This window comes from Hibiscus syriacus, unplaced genomic scaffold, assembly GCF_006381635.1.
Source record: "Hibiscus syriacus cultivar Baekdansim isolate YM2019G1 unplaced genomic scaffold, ASM638163v2 tig00110009_pilon, whole genome shotgun sequence".
NCBI lineage: Eukaryota > Viridiplantae > Streptophyta > Magnoliopsida > Malvales > Malvaceae > Hibiscus > Hibiscus syriacus.
The window spans coordinates 2,133,798-2,157,713 of NW_024062561.1; positions in this window are offsets into that span (position 1 = coordinate 2,133,798).

The window sequence follows — 23,916 nt, forward strand, 5'->3', positions numbered from 1 at the left end:
AAGGAGAAAAACCAAGATAATTTTGATTCTCTGGACCAAAATTTCAAAGACTTGGAGAAGAACATGAAAGCCCAAGGTCTGCACCATACTGCTAAGGCTTTAAAGATGAAGCTCAATAGAGTGGAGAGAAGCACAAGAAGAAGCTATAAGGAAAAGAAGCGAGCCATGAAATATGCCCATATATTGAGAGAACAAATAGATGAGGCCAATCATGAGTTGGCACAGATTGAACAACTTGAATAAAAACTAATTAGCCTAGAGAAGGCTTTTCAAAACCCCTACAACAACAACAATATCTTTCTTTGAAGAGATAATGAGACATTGAAGAGGAGGATATCTGAGTTGGAAGTGGGAGAGTTGATTTACTCATCCGCACGAAAACTGGCTAGACAGGAAAATGAAGCCTTAAAAGTTAAGATTACTGAGTTAGAAGCAACGGTACAAAGATACATTCATCAGCTCAAAGAAAGTTGACCGTTGACTAATCAAGAACTGGGAATTGTACTGCGGTAGACTAATGATACCATTCGAATACAGTGTGAAGCAATGTAGAAGGCAATGGATCAGGCCAATGGGGGTTTGCTCGCCAAGTCTTTGAGTTATCTGAAGAAGCGAAAAACTTAAGAGTTTTTGTGATTCCAGAGTTTGAAGAAGAGCGACACATTACAGAGATGATGGTGGAGCTCGAGAAGTTAGGAGTTAGGCTAGATACTATATTTAGTTCCTTGTGATGTACTACTTTCTGTGCCTAAGTGCTTAGGCATTGTGTGTTATTGAGAAATTTTTGAATGAACTAGTTATTTTGGGATCAATATTGTTGCACTTGCATTTTCATGTTTTTCTAATGTTTAAATTTAATGTTTGCATTACAATAATTCATTCATTTAATAAAACACTAAATAATAAAATATGATTTTCGATCATTTGTAGTGATCCTAGAATACATCTTACACCCCTACGGTACTCATAAGTCGACCAAAAAAATGGAAGAGAGACTAGCTCGAATCGAACAAGACTACAGGGACGTACAAGAGGAAATGACAAAAAGACTGAGTAAAATAGAAGCAGAAATGGCAAACTCACAGCTCGATCTACTGAAAAAGATTGAGGGTGTATTCAAGAAGTATTTGAAGACTGGAAAAATCGCGATTAACCAACCATCATTGTCTAATCTAGAGCCCTCGTATCCCCCAGGTTTTAGACCAGGATCATCGCACCTAACTGGGTATGCATCCGACCACCAGCACCCATTGGGTTTTACATCGGATCCCCCACATCCTCCCAGTTTTACGCTGGTGCACATTTCTATTCGATCTCTATCTCTACAGGAGACTCACCTTGGAATCTACGTGGCATTTCAACAGCACCACGCCAAACCTTCATTCCCATTGAACTACCCACCTACTGCTAGGGTAAGGCCTATCAAATCAGGCGTAGAAGACCTACCGCCTGACTTTAATGAATTAACAAAACAGGAAAAGGCCTACAGTGAGATAACCCAACAACTAAAGAATCTGGAGGAAAAAGTGATGTTAGTAGAAGTAGAACCTTTTTATGGGATGGATGCAAGGAAGCTAAGACTAGTCCCTAATCTAGTACTTCCCCTAAAGTTCAAAAAACCGAACTTCAAAAAATATGATGGGACCACTTGTCCATCTACTCACGTCACTATGTACTGTAATATAATGGCGGGATATACCGAGAATAAGAAATTACTGATACATTGCTTCCAGGATAGTTTGATCGGATCAGTTGCAAAATGGTACAATCAGTTAACCAAATCCCACGTCAAGCCATTGAGAGATTTGTCCAGGGCATTCTTGGAGCAGTACCTCCATATCACTGACTTAGTACCTGACAAATGGACGCTGCAAGATATGGAGAAACTACATAGTGAAACCTTTAGGCAATACGTCTAAAGGTGGCGTGATGTGGCAGCAGAGGTGTAGCCCGCATTACTGGGGAAAGAGGCTACAGTTATTTTTGTAAATACCTTGAAGATACCATATCTAGGGCATCTGTTAGGAAATGCTACTAAGATATTTGCTGACCTGGTCATTTTAGGAGAACTAATTGAAAATGCCATTAAAAATGGCAAGATTGAAGGAGGAGAAGGGTCTAGGTAACCCTATTTAAAAAAATAAAGAGTGATGTGAATCACACAAACACTTACAAGAAAAACTTCGCAACTAGTGTTACGATCACCTAGCCCATGGTAGAGAAAGTAAATGCCCATGAGAATAGAGGGCTAAGAAAGGAGGTTACGAGACCAACTTTTTCACTTGTGCCAGTGCCATATTCAGAAATCTATTCCTCGCTCTTGAAAGTAGATTTAATATGCCCCTATAAGTTGACTCTGCTACAGTTGCCTTACCCTCACTGGTATAATGCCAATGCCTACTGTGAGTACCATGTAGGGATCGTCAGGCATGACATCGAAAACTACTTGACATTTAAGAAGATTGTACAAAATCTCATCAGCATCGAAAACCTAGAGTTCAAAACACCAGCTGCAAACACTCACCCCTTGCCCAATCATGGGGGCAGAGAGAATATGATTGATGAAAGAGAGAATAGGAGGATAAAAAGGGATGTATCAGAAGTCAAATATCCTCTTAGCTGGGTGTTCAGATAGCTGTGCTTATCAGGAATGATCAAAGGTAATCACGAGATGAAACTGATAGGATGTGGAACATATTGTGAGTATCACCAAAGGGAAGGCCACAACATCCATAATTTCCACAAATTCCGAGGATTACTTCAAGAGATGATGAAAAACGGTGAAGTGATGACTTTAACAAGATACTGGGAACGAGAAAATCGGTGATCATCATAGTTAGACCAAGAAATGAGAGCTCATCATCAACTCCTAAATTGGTGATTACAATTCAATCTCCCTTCCCATTCAAGGACACACGATAGGTTCCTTGGAGTTACACAACTAATGTATCCATACCAGAAAGGTCAAGGTCTTCTGAAAAAATGAGGTGGAAAATAAGTTATTCACAAAAGAAGTAGATGAGGTAGGCCACTTCATGAGGAGTGGAAGATGCTACTCACCTGGAACATCCACAGAGGCAGACAAGGCAAAACCCAAAGCCAAGGCAATGGTAGTGCTAAATATTTTCAGCTACGAACCTCCACCGATCATTAATGAGCCAATAACTAAAGCTTAGGGGCCATGAATTCCTGAGGTTCTTAAAACATAATGAATACAACATAGTGGAGCATATTCACAAGTAACAGGCAAAAATCTCAATATTGGATCTGTTGATCCACTTAGAAGTACATCGGAACGCCTTGTTGAAAGTACTCAACCAAACATTCGTCCCTGAGGATATCTCAACACATAAGTTGGACTGAATCGTGGGACACATACCTATAGATAATTATATAATATTCACTGATGATGAGATCTCGGAATGAGGAATGGGGTCTACAAAGCTTTAAATATCATGACGTAGTGCCATGACCATGTCTTACCGGGGTTCTAATAGATAACAGGTCTGAATTAAACGTAATGCCCTTGGCTACACTATAAAGGATGCCCGTAGATAGCTCACACATGAGAACATATCATAATGTTGTCAGGACATTCAATGGTACCCAGAAGGACGTAATGCGGAAAATGAAGTTACCCTTGTTAATTGGGCCTGCCATCTAGAACATTGACTTTGTGATAATGAAAATCTACCCGACATATAACTGCATACTAGGGAGACCTTGGATCCACGTTACAGGAGTAGTTTCTTCAACCTACATCAGAAGTTGAAATTTGTAATTGATGCGAGGTTGGTCAATATTAGAGCTGAACAAGAAATCATCGCCTCATTAACGACCGATGCCCCGTACATCGATGTCAATAAGGACGCCTTAGAATGCTCCTTCAGGGCCTTAGAGTTTATTAATGCAACCTACATGGCTGAAGGAAGAAAAATTATATGCCTCGCGCTATCAAATTGTACCAAGATGACAGTAAGGCAAATCCTGGGAAGAGAAGGAAAGACTGGCAAAGGACTGGGAAAGAATCTACATGGAATGATATGACCATAACTATTGAATGGAAGAGGGATCGTTTGAACTCAGGTTTAAGCCTAACTTCCAATAGCGTGACCAAGAGCTGAAAAAGAGGGTTGAGGTAAGAAAAACCAGGTTAAAAGGAGATGACATATCTGGGGAGCGTATGTCATTCCATTCTCTAAAGAACTCTTTCAAATTTGGAGGAGTGTACGAAGTAGAGCAGCAACTGGCTAGTGCTATCAGGATCGAGGGGCTATCGAAAGAAGAATAATGGATGAGAGAAGCTTTGAAAGGGCTATCTGTCAACATGATTACTAGGGGCAACCAACTTGGAAAATTTCTAGCTAGAATTCGTCCTTGCTTCCCCAATGAAAACCTCGAAAACTGGATGGAAGAAGACCTCGCCGTAGGTTTTAGGGTTAACTCAAAGTAATGCCCATAAATAATTTGTGTTAGCATTTTGAAAGTATCTATTGGAACCTTTTATAAAACTCGATGATTATCAAGTTGGTTAATGAAATATACTTTTTCTTCTCAAATGGAAATAATTTTCATTCTTTGTATTTTTGCATTACACTCTTCGCATCATATTCTTTATTCTCTACATTCCAATATATCTAAGCCAAATTTTATGCAGACGTTAGAATAGTACTAGCATAAATATTACTGAGGCCAGTCACAAGATAAATTTTGAGCGACCAGTGTGTCTGGAAGAAGTCAATGAGTGCGAAGATGAGGAAGACTGTGAGGTTCCTAATGAGCTATTAAGATTGGCGAAAAAAGAGGAAAAACAGATCCTACCCCACAAGAGAGAAACGAAGCTTGTAAATTTGAGAACAACGGAAGAAAAGAGAGAAATAAAAATTGGCACTACTCTAATCGCAAAAATAAGGCTAGATTTAATAAGTTTGCTTCAAGACTTTAAAGACATCTTCACATGGTCATATCAAGATATGCCCCGGGTTGAACACTAATATAGTAGTCTACACATTGCCCATTAAACCAGAGATCGAAGCAACAAAACTTTGGAGAATGAAACCAGAGATGTTATTAAATATCAAAGAGGAAGTAACAAAACAAATTGAAGTAGGTTTACTTCAAGAGGCAAAGTATCTCGAGTATAGTTCTGGTACCTAAGAAGGATGGGAAGGTCCGCATGTACATGGATTATTGAGACCTTAATAGGGGCTAGCCCGAAGGACAATTTTCCCTTACCTCATATAGACACTCTGGTAGACAATAATGTGGGGCATTATTGGTTTTTTATTCATGGATGGCTTCTCGGGGTATAATCAGATCAAAATGAACCCTAAGGACAGGGATAAAATAACATTTATAACCGTGTGGGGAACGTTCTGCTATAAAGTGATGTTGTTTGGTTTGAAAAATGCTGGAGCAACCTATCAAAGAACCATGGTAACTCTTTTTAATGATATGATGCATAAGGAAACTGAGGTATATGTGGATGACATGATTGCCAAGTCCCGGACAGAAGAAGAACATGTACAGAATTTGAGAAAATTGTTCCAAAAATTAAGGAAGTACCAGTTATAGCTCAATCCAGCCAAATGCATGTTCGGAGTAAAATTAGGAAAAATAATAGGCTTCGTGGTGAGCCAGAAAGGAATCGAGATCGATCCAGATAAAGTGAAGGCAATTCAAGTCCTTCCAGCATCTTACACATAGAAAAAAGTTTGAGGGTTCCTGGGAAGACTAAATTATTTATCACAATTCATTTCTCAGCTAACCGATAAATACGATCCGGTGTTCAAATTGTTCAAGAAGAATAATCCTAAGGTATGAAATAGTGAATACCAGGAAACTCTAGAAATTATCAAGAAATACATGTCCAACGCCCCCATTCTAGTAGCACCAGTACCTGACAGACCGCTAATTCTCTACTTAACAATTTTTGCGAATTTAATTGGGTGCGTGCTAGGGAAATATGACGAGTCAGGAAAAAAGGAAAGAGTCATTTAGTACTTGAGCAAGAAGTTCACTAATTGTGAGACTCAATACACATTGATTCAAAAGCTGTGTTATGCCTTAGTTTGGGCAACCCGGAGACTCAGGCAATACATGTTGTACCATACCACATGGTTGATATCAAGGATGGATCCACTAAAATATTTGATGGAGCCCCTTGTTCTAACTGGCAGACTGGCTAGATGGCAGATGTTGTTATCTGAGTTTGATATTGTTTATGTAAACCAAAAGGCAATAAAAGGGAGTGTCATAGCCGACTTTCTCGTAATTCATGCTTTAGAAGATTACGAGTATCTAAACTTCAATGTCCTAGATGAGGATTTGATGTGTATTTCTACTAAAGAAAATAGCACCGAGGGTAACCAATCCTGGACATTGTACTTTGATGGAGCCTCTAACGCTTTAGAAAAAGGAATTGACGTAGTGTTAATTTCCCAGAAGAGATCTACTATACTTTCACAAGTAGATTATAATTCTTTTACACCAACACATGGCAGAATATGAAGCGTGAATTATGGGGTTGAAAGCGACCACTGAAAGAAATGTCAAAACACTATTATATGGAGTTTCTTCATTAGTAGTGTACCAACTAAGGGGAGAATGGGAGACGAATAACCTAAAACTAGTAGAATATCAAAATTTGGTCCTTGAACTACTGAAGGAATTTGAGGATGTCACGTTCAGATATCTCCCCCGAGAAGACAATCAAATAGATGATGCTCTAGCTAAATTGGCTGCAATGTTTAAAGCTAACATGAAGACATACATGATTCCAATAAGGATGTAACTATACAATACCCCAACTTGTTGCTATCTTCTAGAAGAAGAAATGGATGACCATCCATGGTACCACAACATCTTACAGTATATAAGATATCAAACATATCATCTTGGTACGTCTAAAATTAACAAGAAAATAATAAGATGAATGGGAGCTGGATATTTCCTTGATGGAGAAATATTCTACAGAAGAGGCAGTGGCCAAGTTTTGTTGAAATGTATAACTGCCAAAGAAGCGAGTAGTGTAATAGAAGAAGTGCATGGCGGAACATGTGGAACACATGCAAATGGTTTATCTATGGCCAGGAAGATCATGAGATATGGGTGTTATTGGGCCACAATCAATTACGTAAGAAGATGCCATAAATGAAATATATATGTGGATAAAATTCAAGTACCATATTTTCCTTTACATGTCATAAGCTCACCTTGGTCATTTTCTATGTGGGGGTATGGACGTCATTGGGGTAATCACACCAAAAGCTTTAAATGGGCATCAATTCATCTTAGTGACAATTGATTATTTCACAAAGTGGGTAGAGGTTGCTTCCTATTCCAATATCACGAGATTTACAGTTTTCAAATTCATGAAAATAGAAATAATATGTCGATATGGATTGCCAGAAAGAATCATCACAGATAATTCTACTAATTTGAATAACAAGATGATGAATGAACTTTGTTTGCAGTTCAAAATAAAACATGCCAACTCCGTGACCTACTGCCCGAAAATGAATAGGACAATAGAAACAACGAAAAAAAATCAAAAGGATCATTACGAAGACTACAGAAACTTACAGAGATTGGCATGATAAATTACCCTTTGCCCTATATGTATATAGAACGATCGTGCGTACATCGATAGAGGTAACACCCTTCTCTCTGGTATATATAACAAAGGCAGTCACACCCATTGAGGTTGAAATTACATCACTTAGAGTCTTGAAAGAAGTAGAGTTGGATGAAGCAAAATGGGTTCAATCTCGCCTTGATCAACTAAATCTTATTGAGGAAAAGAGGCTCAATGTTATATGTCTTGGGAAAATGTACCAAAAGAGGATGATGAGAGCCCACGATAAGAAAGTGCACCAAAGAGAGTTCCAAGAGGGAGATCTAGTACTTAAAAAGATTTTGCTGATCCAAAAAGATTTTCGTAGGAAATGGATGCTCAATTGGGAGAGGTCATACGTTGTCAAAAAGACATTCTCTAGAAGAGCATTGATCTTGGAAAAGATGAATGGAAGAGTGCTGAAAAGCCAAATAAATGCATACTCTGTTAAGAAATATTACGCCTAATAAATGAAAAGAAAAAGAAAACATAAAAAAGAGAGGTTCAAGGTGAAAACCCACAAGGGCGTCTTGAAACCAAGGGAAGGATTTGAGTTGAAAATATGAAAATGTTGCTCAAATGCATTTTGATGATGGGGCATCTGGAAAATAAACCCTCTCAAAAGACTAGTAGTTCGTGAAGGACTTCACATTTGCAAATAGCTCTACCACCTTGAGATCTCCCAGAAAAAGGATCACTTCAAGATATCAAATTAAATGATTCAGGAACACTTGTGCTAGAATTCATTATGACATATTTTGTTTGCTTCCAGAATCTCTGTTCAATTCTTTCGATTGCCATGACTTTATGTAAAACTTATATTTCGTCAATGATTTTTATGATTATCATTTCAATCTTCAGATTATTCATTTATGTGTAAATAGTCTAGCATAATCCAAATTCTAAGAGTAATTTCTTGGTGTTACTTTTTGATTAACCTATAAAATACTGGGAATCTAAGGCAGTCCATCAGGTCGATATTTATGCTTGTTAAAGCAAGTGATTGACAAAAGGGCGAGATAAGAGATGATAGCAGTCTGAATAACATAGTAAATAATGAAAAGGTGATAACACGGTTCATTTTAAGGCATATTTCCGGCCGCTCTCGGGGAGAGACACATAAAACTTTGGGAAATCAATTTTTTAAGATTATGAATCAGTTAAAGAGTCAGCAAAGACAAAGATTCGACGAGGATAAAAGAGGGAAAACAAAGGATTACAAGACCTTAAAACCCAAAAACAAAAAAAATCACATCATGCATATTCAAGCATTTACTGAATAGGAGCATACACATGCATTTTACATCAAGTTTTGAATGTCTAATAGAATTCAGGGAATTAACAAAGATTTATTTCCCGACTTTAGAAAAGAATTGGTTCATATTTTTTATAGATCTCAACAAAATCCGAGGACCTTTGGGTCAGTACCTTCGGGTACTTCAAACACAAATCACAAACCCATGATAATCTTTTGCAGGTTTAAAACTCTTCAAAGAGAGTGTAAACCATTAAACATTTCCAATGGAGAGTTCATAATGAGAATAACTCATCCAAAACAGGGACAAGAAGTTCATAATGAAAAGTTTGTTCGACCTATTGCTTGATTCACGACATTTCGAATTAGTAACACCTCGCTTGAGGGATTAATATTTCCAATGGAGAGTTCTTAATGAGAAGAACTCATCCGACAAAGGGAGAAGAAGTTCGTAATGAGAAGAGCTTGTCTAATCTATCGCTTGATTCACGATATTTCGAATTAACGACACCTTACTTGAGAGATTAATATTTCTGATAGAGAGTTCATAATGAGAATAAATCATCCGATAGAGGGAGAAAAAGTTCATGATGAGAAGAGTTTGCTCGACCTATTGCTCGATTCACGGTATTTTGAATCACTAACACCTCACTTGAGGGATTAGCATTTCCAGTGGAGAGTTCATAATGAGAATAACTCATCCGACAGAGTAAGAAGAAGTTCATAATGAGAAGAACTTGTTCGACCTATTGCTCGATTCACGACATTTTGAATCAGCAACGCCTCACTTGAGGGATCAACATTTATAGTAGAAAGATCATGATGAGAAGAAATCGTAGCTTGAAGAATGGAGATTGAGCCAAAAAATGGCGCTTTATTATCTTTGCTTCATTACTATTTTATAGTAATGAGCATATAGGGGTAGCTCTAATCGCCATTTTTTGCTTTTTATTTTACAATCTGAGCCTCAAGTCCAAACCAAACCAAACCCCCAAATAAAACCCAAACCCTTTACAAAATAAAACCAAAAAAATTGGGCCTCAAGCCCCAAACCCAAAAACCCAACTAAAAAATAAGACCCAACCTAACTAAACCTAAAACCCAACTCGATGCCCAAATAAGACTCGATCCTGGTCTAACCCTAGCCCTAGGGTAGCCACCTAATTCCCCCAACCAGTGGCCACCATCCTCTGCCCCAATACCAGTAAAATCATCCACGCACGCCGACAACCCCACACTCCACGCAATCGTGCAGAAATAAATGACAAGAGACAAACAAGCAATGATTTTAATTTCTTTGTAAATTGGTATAAAACCCAGACATTAAACACTATAATGCTCTTGTTCTGGAAAAAAAACTTTAACATTGTTTTCTCGAAGTAATACACAAGCATTCAAGGTTACTTCATTTTTTTTCTTTTTTCAAATAACATTTTGTTTGTTTTCTTCTGTGTTTTTTTACTTCCCTTAATCTGAATCTTAAAAAAGGGATCTTTTTAGTTTACAAAAAACATTTAATCTCGTTTAAAAAAAGGGAGTAATAACATGTAGAAAAATTTTAGATTTTGAATAACAAATAAAACGAGGTTTTTTTTGTTCTTTTTTTAGTCGAATAATAACTACCAACAAACCATTTTCATAGTAAAAAACAAAAATAATATAAAATAAATAAATAGATCTAAGTTACCTGAGTCAGAAGTGTCGCCGAAGTCCGAGGAAGCCGAGGGGTCGAGTCGGTTTCGGGTAGTTTAAGGTGGGTTTTGGTGGTTTAAGCCCTAAGCTAGGTCCTAGGTGGGTAAATCTATGATTTTGGAGTGTTTTAAATTTTTCGACCACTGTGTGTATTGTCTTGAGGGGGTTCAGGGTCGACCAACCTACTACCGGCCGAGGAAAGGTGAGTAATTTAGAAAAAAAAATTTGGTTTAGGCTTGAAATGAATTAAAAAAGAAAAAGAAAAAGTAGTATATATAGAAGACATTTAGGGTAAAATCACGCTTAAGTCCCATAGGTTTAGCGTGTTTTTGCAGTTTGGTCACTTATAGGGACCAAAACTGCTATTTTTCCTTTTCTTTACGTGCTTTGTATTTTTTTTGGTTATTCGTGTTTTAGTCCCTTTGATTTTAGCGTGTTTTTACATTCTGGTCACTTGTAGGGTTTAAAATTATAATTTTTCCCCGAACTTCAATTAGATCTTTAAGATCGGCATAATTAAATAGGTTAAATAGAGCCTCTACTTTTAGCTAGATTTTAATATAGTGCTCTTAAATTAGGGAATAATTTAAGTCGGCCCTCGCTTAAATGCTCAAGGGTTCGTCTAGGCTATTTGATTCAATAATTGGTTTAAAAATCAAATAGGGTTAATATTAGAACCTACAGTTCTATGTTTGTGCCTTTAGGTTCTTTAATTTTCATAATTTGACACTTTAAGCTAGAAAAAACCTTCTTTTACCCTTAGTTTAATTAGGACGAATAAAAATTTGTCTGATTGCATTTTATTTTCAAACATAAGGCAATGTTCACTTATTAAGGGATTAATGGTATATCTCCCGCAAGTATGCTGAGGGGGTGACTACTGGTTACTCCCGAAATAGGTCGACATCCTTTTCAAAACCGCATCATGATTTCTGAAATTAAGGCAATATTCGATTATTAGGCACAATAGTTGATCTCTTGCATTTATGCTAGTGGGCTAATGCTATATGCCTTAAAAAACGAATACCCTTTTTAACTTTGCATCCGTAATGATTTTTAAATTAAATAAATTTTAAAGTCAAAATTTTTTATTCTAATTATAGGGTAATCAACTAGGTACCAATTTTTGGGTGCTTGTGGAGGTGTTAATCCTTCCCCACGTGTAACCCTGGAACCTGATTTCTGGATTTTCGTAGATCTTAAAAGTTGGTATTTTGATAAAAAAAATAAAATGTTTTAGTAAAATCACTCTATTTTTATGGTGTCCCAATCATACCTTAAATGATTGGTGGCGACTCTTCAAATTTCAAAATTATTTATAAAAAAAAACCTCAAATTGGTATCGATCTTTCCCCACCCGGGCGAAAAATGGTGTCGACAAAAATTAAAAATAAACATATAATACGTTGTCAACGAAGAATTTTTCATGACTTTTGAGTTAATCGATCGATGGAGTTGGCCAAGAGGGGGTGAATTGGCAAATAAAAATTTTGGTGGAAGCTTTGCACAACGATTTAGAGTGGTTCGACTTTCTCAGCCAAAGTCTACGTCCACTACCTTAGCTATCCACTCTAAGGATTTTCCAAAAATTCACTAATTTGTCTTTCTTTTGAGGACAAAGAGTAACCTTATAAATCCCTCAAGAATTATACCCCAAATTCTTGAGTACACTCTCTCCCAAAGAGAATAATACAAATTTTGCAAACTTACAAGAAAATCCTCACAAGGAAAGATGTTTGCACAATTCTTAGAACATTGAAAGAATACTCAAGAATAATACAATTGAGCACAATAAGTGTTCTTGAAAGCAAAAATGAATATTGAATGAAACAGGCTTGAAAATGCTCAAACTTGAGGTTTGATGCTTTCTCTTTGATTCTCTCTTAATTCTTGTTGATTGTTGTTTCTTGTTATTGATCAATGGTTTCTAAGCTTGTTTAAATACACCTTCAAATGATTCTGAACGTTGGGGATGATTAGTGGAGTCAATAAAGCCGTCTTAGTGTGAAACCAATTAATAAAACAGCTTGGAGCGTGGGGGAAATCGGTACCCCCTCATGGGGAATCGGTTCCCTAAGTGTAAAATTCAAATATTTCGACCGTTAAACAGGGGGAATCGTACCCCCTTGGGGGGGAATCGGTTCCCTCCTAGCATTCTGTTTTTCTCGGAGCCAAACCATTCAGGGGGGAATCGGTTCCCTCTGAGCAATCTGGAATTTTTGGCTTTGAAATGGTTTGAAATATTTTGTAAAATTGTTTTGAAATTATTTTAAGATTAAAACTTAATTTTACACTTGAATAAGGATTAAAAATGACATTTGAAAGATTTAGAGTAATATTTTGATATTCAAATAATTATATCGAATATACTTTAGAAAATCTTTTGGAAAATCTTAAAATTCATTTAACTTAATTTGTTATATCAAAATATCAAAATGTTTTCAACAATCTCCCCCTTTTTGATATAACAAAACATTTTAGTAATTTTAATATTTTGAAATCAAGTTTTAAAATTAATCCCCCTTACTCTAACACTTCTCCCCTTTAAAACACTTTAACATTTCTCCCCCTTTTTGTTAAATCAAAAAGACTTTTAAAAGATTTTAAATATAGCTTAAGCTGTTAAGATCACAATCAAGAGAAACATTAGCCATTAGTTTTATAATCAATATTCATAAACAATGTGATATGGTGAAATTGGTCATATATCTAACATGATGTAAATGATGCAATAATGAATAAATTTAACCAAGCCAAATATATAGAAATATAAGTTCTAACATCCATAAAACATCAACCAAATTCAAACATCCAACAATCAAAATTAAAAACAATCCAAAGTCATTCAAAATGTTGAAACAATAATCTCTAAGTCCTATTTCAAAGTACTAAAGCATGACAAATAATCAAGCATCCGTAGGAGGATCGAGAGGAGGAAAATGAGCTCGTATAGCGGCCATCTCATACGAGAGTGCATTAATGTGTTCATTCATAGAAGCGTTGTTCGCGCGCATCTCCCGAAGAATCTCCCGGAAAATCTCCAATTGTTGAGCTCCCATTGTGTATAAATGAGACTCTATGAAAGTGAAGCGAGAATCCATGGATGCATACCGAAAATCAAATGTCTCCATAAAGGATTAAAAGTATGGAGGCATTTGATCCTCTGATCGTGCTTGTTCCTCTGGTGGAGCTTGTTCCCCGTGCTGTTCTTGCTCATCGTCGGAGTCATCGGCTTCCGGAGGTTGTTCATGAATACGAACCCAAAGACCAGTCTCTTCATTGAACTTCCATCCTGATTTGGTTAAAGAGAAGAGGTTGATTTGGTTTTTGATGGGAAAGGAAGCATCAAAACCAACTCTAAGCCCAACCTTTTTAAACAGATTACTCAGAATACAACCGTAAACTAAATAAGAACATAATTTCTTATTGGGAACAAGATTTCCGGTTTCAACAAGTTCAGAAAAGATAATATGTGGAAGGTTCATTTTAAGATTATTTTGGACACAATGTAGACAAAATAAATCCATAGCTCGGAGAGTAGAGTAACGGCCTCTGGATGGTCGCAACCACCAAGAGATCATGAGATGAAGAAAACAGTCGTGAAGATCTAACACACTTTCACTATCCCTTCGTTTATACTGATATCCTACCGTCAATTTTCATTGTCTAACCCGTCATTATCTAATCCTAATGCTTTGGCTATGTATTCCGGGTCAAGATGAAAGAATCGTCCTAGAAGATAGGATCGAATTCCTGTGGTATAGGTTTTCTCCTGGTTTTGAATGCAAACGGCATTAGAGTAGAAGATACGAACGAGTTGATGGTAGACTATTGGTTCAAGCTCAAAAAGTTTGTCAAATTTCCACTCTTGAAGAGTAGGAAGATGTCGGAAATTGATGTCTAACATGGCTTGAAGAGATGGGATGCATTCTTCCTGGATTTTGTAGGACTCAAAGTTTTGAAAAAACCTAAAGTAGAGATTTTGTCTACGACCGGGTTCATTGAAGCAAGAATTACGAATGGTCATGTTTGGATCATCGAGATTAGGATTAGGAATTAGTTGGATAGGTAGAGGATTTGGAGGTGAGTTTAGAGGTTGGCTAGAACGATTAGAGGAAGGTCTAGAACGTTTGTGAGACATGATCTAAGGTAATCAGAATGGAAAGAATAACCTGCAATTTTAAAACACATGTATGCAATATAATCAATCATAAAACTCAATTGAGTCCTCAATATATCAAGGTTCTCTAAACCAATCCTAATGGGCAAATTTTTTTGAAAACTATTGAAAAATAAAGTTTTGAAAATCAATATACATATAGTTTTCATACTAACAACATAATTAAATCAAAACACAACAATTTGAAATTAATTAAAAATTTTAGTTTTTTTAAATTTCAAAAATTCAAGAATTAATTGAAAAATTATGAGATTTTGATGAAATTAATTGTAAAATCTAGTTTCTAAACACTAAACAATCAATGACCGATCAATATTTCAATCTAGAACTAATTAAAACTAGTTCTAAAATCAAAAATTGATAAAAAGAAGTTTTTAGAATAATACCTTGAAGAATTTCGGATTAGAGTGAGATTGGATGAAGTTTGCACGATTTTGATGATTCTAATAGGTTTAGGAGTTTATATTTGAAGTAAATTCGATTAAAACGGTGTTTTTGATAAAATATGGAGATAGAGAGATAGTAGAGAGGAGAACGGCGTGAGGAAGAGAGAAAGAGTTTGAGGCAAAATGAGGTATTCTGGGCGCGATATAACCAGAACCCTCAGGGGGTATCGATTCCCTCTGCACTAAAATTGCTCAAATTTGATTTTTAAACACTCACAATGCTAAATTAATTTGTTCTAGTGGTATTGGCAACTCATATTATAAAAAATTAACTATATTCAATCAATCAAATCTATCATTTAAAAATTATTTGAACATATAATCAATTTTTCACAAAGAATCATAAACTCCCCCTAACTAATAGCAAAGAATGCAATCAAAATTAATTATAAGCATTTTTTATTTATTCTTAAAAGTGCTAAAATTATTTTAAACACTAAGTGAAGATAGGTCAGTTAAACCTAATTCTCTCCTAAGTGTCCAAAATCTTTCCTTGTCTAAAGGCTTTGTAAAGATATCCACTAATTGATGCAAAGTATCAACAAATTCTAGAGCTATATCTTCCTTAGAGACATGGTCTCTAATGAAGTGATGTCTTATTTCAATGTGCTTAGTTCTAGAGTGTCACACTTGATAGGAATGGTACCTACTTCAATTCCATAATCAAAAAGTTGTTGTTTCATCCATAAAACTTGTGCACAACAACTACCGGTTGAAATGCATTCCGCTTCAGTGGTAGATAATGCAACACAATTTTGTTTCTTTGAAAACCAAGAAATCAACATATTTCCAAGGAATTGGCAAGTACCGGAGGTATTTTTCCTATATAATTTGCATCCTCCATAATCCGCATCAGAAAAGGCATGCAAGCTAAAGCTAGAGTCTCCAGGATACCAAAGTCCTAAACTAGGAGTGTCCTTAAGGTATCTAAAGATTCTCTTAACAGCTAGTAAATGTGATTCCTTAGGACATGATTGAAATCTAGCATATAAGCAAACACTAAACATAATGTCAGGTCTACTAGCAGTTAGATAAAGCAAAGAGCCAATCATTGACCTATATAATTTAACATCCACACATTTACCTCCTTTATCTATGTCAAGCTTTGTTGACGAGCTCATTGGAGTGTCATGAGGTTTCCCATTTTCCAGTCCAAACTTCCTGAGCATATCTTTGATATATTTAGCTTGATTGATGAAGATGCCATCTTTTCTTTACTTGATTTGGAGTCCCAAGAAAAATGAGAGCTCCCCCATCATGCTCATTTCGAATTCACTTTGTATTAGCTTAGAAAATTCTTGGCAAAGAACATCATTAGTATAACCAAATATTACATCATCAACATAAATTTGAACTACTAATAAATCTTTACCTTTATGCTTTAAAAACAATGTAGTGTCAACCTTCCCTTTTGAAAAACCTTTTTCAATTAAAAAGTTTGACAATCTTTCATACCAAGCTCTAGGAGCTTGTTTTAAACCATAAAGAGCTTTTGTCAATTTAAGAACATGATTTGGAAATTTTAAATCTTCAAAACCTGGAGGTTGTTCCACATACACTTCTTCTTTTATAAAACCATTTAAAAATGCACTTTTAACATCCATTTGATATAATTTAAATTCATGAAAACATGCAAATGCTAATAACATTCTAATTGCTTCTATCCTAGCTACGGGAATATATGTTTCATCATAGTCTATGCCTTCTTCTTGAGTATAGCCTTGATAACAAGTCTAGCCTTGTTTCTCACTATATTACCACTCTTATCAAGCTTATTCCTAAATAACCATCTAGTACCTACAGTAGATTTATTACTAGGCCTTTCAACTAATGCCCATACTTTACTTCTCTCAAATTGATTTAACTCTTCTTGCATAGCCATAATCCAATGTTCATCATTTAATGCTTCTTTAAAATTATTAGGCTCTATGCATGAGATAAATGCAACATAATTACAAATATTTCTAAGAGAAGATCAAGTTGTTACCCCTTTGGATGGATCACCTATGATTTCACCATCCTTGACATAGTTGTACTCTCTTGGGTAAGATACTTCCCTTTCTTCAATGGTTGGATTCTTGAGAGGATCATGAGTTTCCTCATCTTTCGTTTCTTCCTTTGATGATGGTTCTCCAACGTCATGTCTAACGTCATTTGTATTTATAATACCTACATCGTCATTCAAACAATAATCCTTCCTCAGAAGGAGATTATCATCGAAAACAACATGTATAGACTCTTTTACAACTAAAGTTATTGTATTAAATACTCGATAAGCTTTAGAACTTAAGAAATAACACAGAAAAATTCCTTCATCACTTTTAGCATCAAATTTGCCAAGATTGTCTTTACCGTTGTTTAAAACAAAACATTTACATCTAAAAGGATGAAAATAGCTAATGTTAGGATTTTTATTTTTAAAAAGTTCATATGGAGTTTTTTTCAAAATAGGCATAATCATTACTCGATTAATAACATAATAAACGGTATTTGTGGCTTCCGTCCAAAAATATTTTGGCAAATTGTTTTCACAAAGCATGGTTCTAGCTATTTCTTCTAAAGTTCAATTTTTCCTTTCAACAACTCCATTTTGTTGAGGAGTTCTAGGTGCTGAAAATTTATGACTAATACCATTAGAATTACAAAATTCAGTAAATCCAAGATTTTCAAATTCAGTTCCATGATCACTCCTAACACTAGTTATAGAGTAACCATTTTCATTTTGGATTACTTTTGAAAACGTGATGAATTTTTCTAATGCTTCATCTTTAGTACTTAAGAATAGAACCCAAGTATATCTAGAATAGTCATCTACCAAGACAAATGCATATTGTTTTCCACCCAAGCTAGTAGTTCTAGATGGCCCAAAAAGATCTAAATGGATCAATTGCAATACTCTACTAGTTGATACATCATTAATGGATATAAAAGAAACTCGCTTTTGTTTTCCTTTAGCACAAGCATCACAGATTTTATCATTATCAAATTTTAGTTTAGACAGCCCTTGAACCAAATCTCCTTGAATTAACCGTTGCAAAACACTCATACTAGCATGTCCTAGTCTCCTATGCCATAACCAACTATCATGCTCATCCTTAGCAACTAGGCAGAAATTAGTCATATCTATAGAATCTAAATGCACCATGTAAATGTTTCATATTCTATGACTAACAAGCATAATCCGATTAGATGCAATGTCAATAACTTTACAACCATTAGTTTCAAACATTACATTGAATCATTTATCACATAATTGAATAATACTCAAAAGATTATGCTTTAATCCATTCACATATAAAACATTTTTAATTTGTATGGAAGAGGTATTACCTATTGTACCTATACCTTCGATGTGTCCTTTTGAATTATCACCAAAAGTCACTTCTCCTCCATTTTTGGCGTTAAGCTCTATGAACCAGCTTTTGTCTCCGGTCATGTGTCTTGAGCATCCAATATCAAGGTACCATGAGTTTGAATTTGTTTCCCGTGCCTTGTAACAATGCTCCTTTTCCTACAAACATAGATTAATTTCTAATTTTTGGTATCCAAATTCTTTTCGGTCTATATTCATTAGTTTCCAAAATCCTAGTCCCCTTAGGTATCCATTTGTGTAGGATATCCTTATCTTTAGTAGTAACGAGTCCTTTAGGAACCCATATACTTCTAACGATTTTTTCATTAGAGGTTCTTCGGGGACCTCTATGATTGTAGTTTTTAAAACTTTTTCTAACAAAGTTGGATTTTAAATTTTCACCATTTTCAAAACATTTTGTTCCAACTTTATCAAAAGAAGCTATAAGATCATCAATTTTCTTTTGATGATCATCATTGACCTTTGAAAGTAAATTTTACAAATCTAAATTTTTCTTTTCAAACTCTTCTAGTTTGATTTGGAAATCACTAATTTTACTTTCAAAATCATTGTTGGTCTTGGATATGAGCTTATTTTCATTTTTCAATTTTGAAACATTATTTTTATATTTTAAAAACAATTTCTCATAATCCGAAGCCAACCCATTATATTCATCTAATAACTCATCATAAGATAAATCATCTAATTCAAATGAGTTTGAGGTTACCTTAGAATCTTCCCTGAATGCCATCAATCACAAGTTTGCTACTTCTTGTTCCTCTTCATCGGAACCTTCTTCATCTCTCCATGTAGCCACATGAGCCTTGTGCTTATTCTTTGATTGACCCTTTCTCTTCAACTGTGGGCAATCATATTTGACATGCCCCGACTTTTTGCATTCATAGCAAATGATAGGGTCCTTCTCTTTTGGTTCATATTTTAGGCCTTCATTTCGTTTAAATTTTCTTCCTCAGTAAGGTCACATCATTTTTCTGAACCATTTGGCAAACAATGCCATTTTCTCGTTATCGTCATCTTTATCCGAATCACTTTCATCTTTTGTGGATTTGAGAGCAACTCCAATGTTTTTCTTCTTCTCCTTCTCCTTTGGTGTCTCGTTAATCTTATCGAGGTCCACCTCATCTTCAAGCATCATTTCATGAGTGAGGAGGGAACCGATTAGCTCTTCAAGAGTTAAGGACTTTAGGTTCTTAGCCTCGATGATTGCAGTATTCTTGGATTGCCACAATTTTGGAAGTGAGTAAACTAACTTCCTCACAAGCTTTTCATTTGGAATGATCTCTCCATATGATTTGAGACCATTGAAAATCGTTGAGAATCTATCCGTCATAGCTTTGATATCTTCATTTGGTTTCATCCTGAAATTTTCATAGTTATGTGTTGAAGACTAATTTAAGATTCTTTTACCTTGGCGGTGCCTTCATGAGTGACTTGCAGTTTATCCCATATTTCTTTGGCGGTTGTACAATATAAAAATCTTCCATATTTATCTGGTCCAAGAGCACAAAATATGATATGGATGGCTTTGGAGTTGAGCTGGAACATTCTTGTCTCTCCTTCACTCCATAATCTTGGATGAGTGAGAGGCTTGATAGATCCGTCTTCTACAACATTCCATGCTCCCATGTCACCTTCTTGAATGAAATACATCATCCTATTCTTCCAATAGGCATAGTTAGCTCCATTGAAGAAAGGAGGCTTGTTTACAGGCATCGAATCGAGACCGAAGTCGGAGTTTGAAGCGTCGGCCATTGATGACTTGAAAATCGATGTAACTCTTCCCGAATCGACTCAAGAGTAGATTAAACATTCAAAGGAGTGAGGCTCTGATACCAATTGTTGAGTTAATCGATCGATGGAGTTGGCCAAGAGGGGGTGAATTGGAAAATAAAAATTTCGGTGGAAGCTTTGCAGAAAATTGAAAAGATTTGCACAGCGATTTAGAGTGGTTCAACTTTCTCAACCAAAGTCTACGTCCACTACCTTAGCTATCCACACTAAGGATTTTCCACAAGTTCACTAATTTGTCTTTCGTTTGAGGACAAAGAGTAACCTTACAAATCCCTCAAGAATTATACGCCAAATTCTTGAGAACACTCTCTCCAAAGAGAATAATACAAATTTTGCAAACTTACAAGAAAATCCTCACAAGGAAAGATGTTTGCACAATTATTAGAACAAAGAAAGAACACTCAAGAATAATACAATTGAGCACAATAAGTGTTCTTGAAAGCAAAAATGAATATTGAATGAAATAGGCTTGAAAAATGCTCAAACTTGAGGTTTGATGCTTTCTCTTTGATTCTCTCTAGATTCTTGTTGATTCTTGTTTCTTGTTATTGATCAATGGCTTCTAAGGTTGTTTAAATACACCTTCAAATGATTCTGAATGTTGGGGATGATTAGTGGAGTCAATAGAGTCATTTTAGTGTGAAATCAATTAATAAAACAACTTGGAGCGTGGGGGGAATCGGTACCCCCTCATGGGGAATCGATTCCCTAAGTGTAAAATTCAAATATTTCGACCGTTAAATAGGGGATAATCGGTTCCCTTCAAGCATTCTTTTTTTCTCATAGTCAAACCATTCAGGGGGAATTGATACCCCCTTGGGGGGGATCGGTTCCCTCTGAGCAATCTGGAATTTTTGGCTTTGAAATTGTTCGAAATATTTTGTAAAATTGTTTTGAAATTATTTTAAGATTAAAACTTAATTTTACACTTGAGTAAGGATTAAAAATGACATTTGAAACATTTGGAGTAATATTTTGATATTCGAATAATTATATCGAATATACTTTAGAAAATCTTTTGGAAAATCATAAAATTCATTTAACTTAATTTATATATCGAAATATAAAAATGTTTTCAACAATGATGTATGCTTAGATAGTGTGTTGGTAGAAAGACATTTAGATTACTTGATATTTTTTGGGAGATGTGTGAAAGATACTATGTTTTCTGATTTGTTATTTTGCTAAACTTAACGTTTCATTTACATACAGTCTAGAAAAAATCGTATATTTTAGGTGTACTCTCAAAAACGCTAAATAATTCACACATCTTATTTTCTATAACAAATATGTTATTTTCAAAAATATAAATTTTCAATACCCTAAATAAATGGGTAAAGCACACAAATGGTCCCTAAAATATCAAATATTGCTTTACTGAGTTCCATAACTATTAAAAGTTACAAAATGATCTCTTGATTATGGGAGTTGCTTTGTTGTGTCCCTTGACTATCAAAAGTTACAAAATGGTCACCCAATTATTCATTATGTTCCAAAGTCGTCTTTTTTGGTTAAAAAATTAACAGTCATCTGAGCTATGTTAACATATTGACTGAGGTATTCTAGTCATTTAAGATTCTAAGATCATATTTTATCATATCTCAGTCAACATGTTAACATCCAGCTCAAACTGTCTTTGATTGTTTTATGAAAAATGACGAGTTTAAACATAATGAATAGTTTGAGTGACCATTTTATAACTTTTAATAGTTGAGGGACTCAAAGAAGTAACTCCCTATATTTAGAGAATTATTTTGTAACTTTTAATAGTTGGATGACTCAACAAAGTAATATTTTATATTCAAGAGACCATTTGTGTACTTTACCCTAAATAAATCAATATTTTTCCCAATACTATTTAAGGAATCTTGGCTTAATTTTGAATGATAAATAAATAAGTCTAGCATTGTTGAGAAAAACAACACCCGAATTTGCCGCTGAAATATTCCCAATACTTTTATTAGTTTGGTTTGAGGGAATAATATTTTCGTTTTGTTAAAAAATTAAATAAAAACCTTACATTTTCAGTTGAACGCAACCTAAAATGTTAACTTTCAGTTAATTTTTTCAATTGCACACATTCTTAATAACATTTTCAGTTGTCAACCGGAAATGTTATTTTCTTCATAACATTTTTTTTGAACCATAAATGTTAAAAAGTTAACATTTTAGGTTGCGCTCAACCGAAAATATTTCATTTTCAGTTGCGCCTTTCATTAGCCTTAAATTAGGCCAATCTTATGGCAGAACTACTGTAACAACCCGAATATTTACAAAATAATATTTAATTGAAATTTTAGAGGTTAATTGTGAAAATTGGTAAATTGTTGGTGACTAAATCAAAATTTATGAGAGTTTATAGGCCATTTTAGAAGTGAAGGAAATCCAAGGACCAAGCCTTGAATTTACCCTAAAACTGTCGGCAGCTTTGATTATAAGCGTACATTTGGTTCTGATTTTCAGAACCAAAATGCTCCCAATTTTCCTTTCCCATACGCAGTTTCCAACTCCGATTCCGACGCCGTCCAAATTCCGAACATCGTTTTAAACCCACCGTTGTGTTCATCATCGAGCGAGGAACAAACCCTTCAAATTAATTGAAGCGAAACGCGGCCAAACGTCGGGAATTTCCAGTCAAAGTAGCAACGGTTTTGTTAGCTCTATCGCCGAGGAAATCTTAAATTCACCGCTGATCGTTGCTCCGTTTACGACACCTCCCGCACCATCGTGTTCCTTGTGCCGTTCCGAGTTCACCGGTGTCAACCTTGTCCGCCGTAGACGGCGGCGCGTGAGGAGGTGGTGCAGTCAAAGATTCGGCCGATTTGAAATCGAGCTCTCCGCCGTTCAAAAATTTGAATCGATCGTTGTAAGTATCTTGAAATCGCTCAAAATAATTTTTAGAAATTTTTCCGGGATTTTTAGGGCCCCGGAGGACGCCTCACGCGCCACACGCGCCGCCGCAGGGCGAGTGGCTGCTGGAAACCGGTTTAACCGGTTTTCAACCGGTTTGAACGGTTTGACCGGCTCAAACCGGTTTGACCGGTCTGAACCGATTTGACCGGTCTGACCCGACCCGACCCGACCGTTGACCCGACCCGACCCGACCGTTGACCGTTGACCGTTGACCGTTGACTTTCTTTGACCAAAACTTAAAATGGCTTTGACCGAGCATTAAACGACCGTTAATCTTTTCCGAGTATACCTATCCTGATAGTTTTCGACGTGCCGAATCTGTTTCCGTGGTCCGTTTTGTCAAATTAGAATCCGAAGGTCTCCAAATCTACGGTCAAAGTGGTTGACTTTGACTTTGACCAAGAATTTGAATTTTCGAAAAGTCATACTTTATGTTTTTCGACGCCCTGATTCCGATTCCTCAATCCGTATGGCCAAATTCAGACTCGAAATACCTCAAATTGATAGTCAAACCCGAAAAATGCGTATATACTTAAGAAGTTTAGCTTTGAACAATTAAATAGGATTTGAGACTGATAAATATTATTGTTTGAAGGTACAAGAGACTCTCCGGATCGTTCGACAGCTCGACCCAGCTCTTCTAGATCAGTT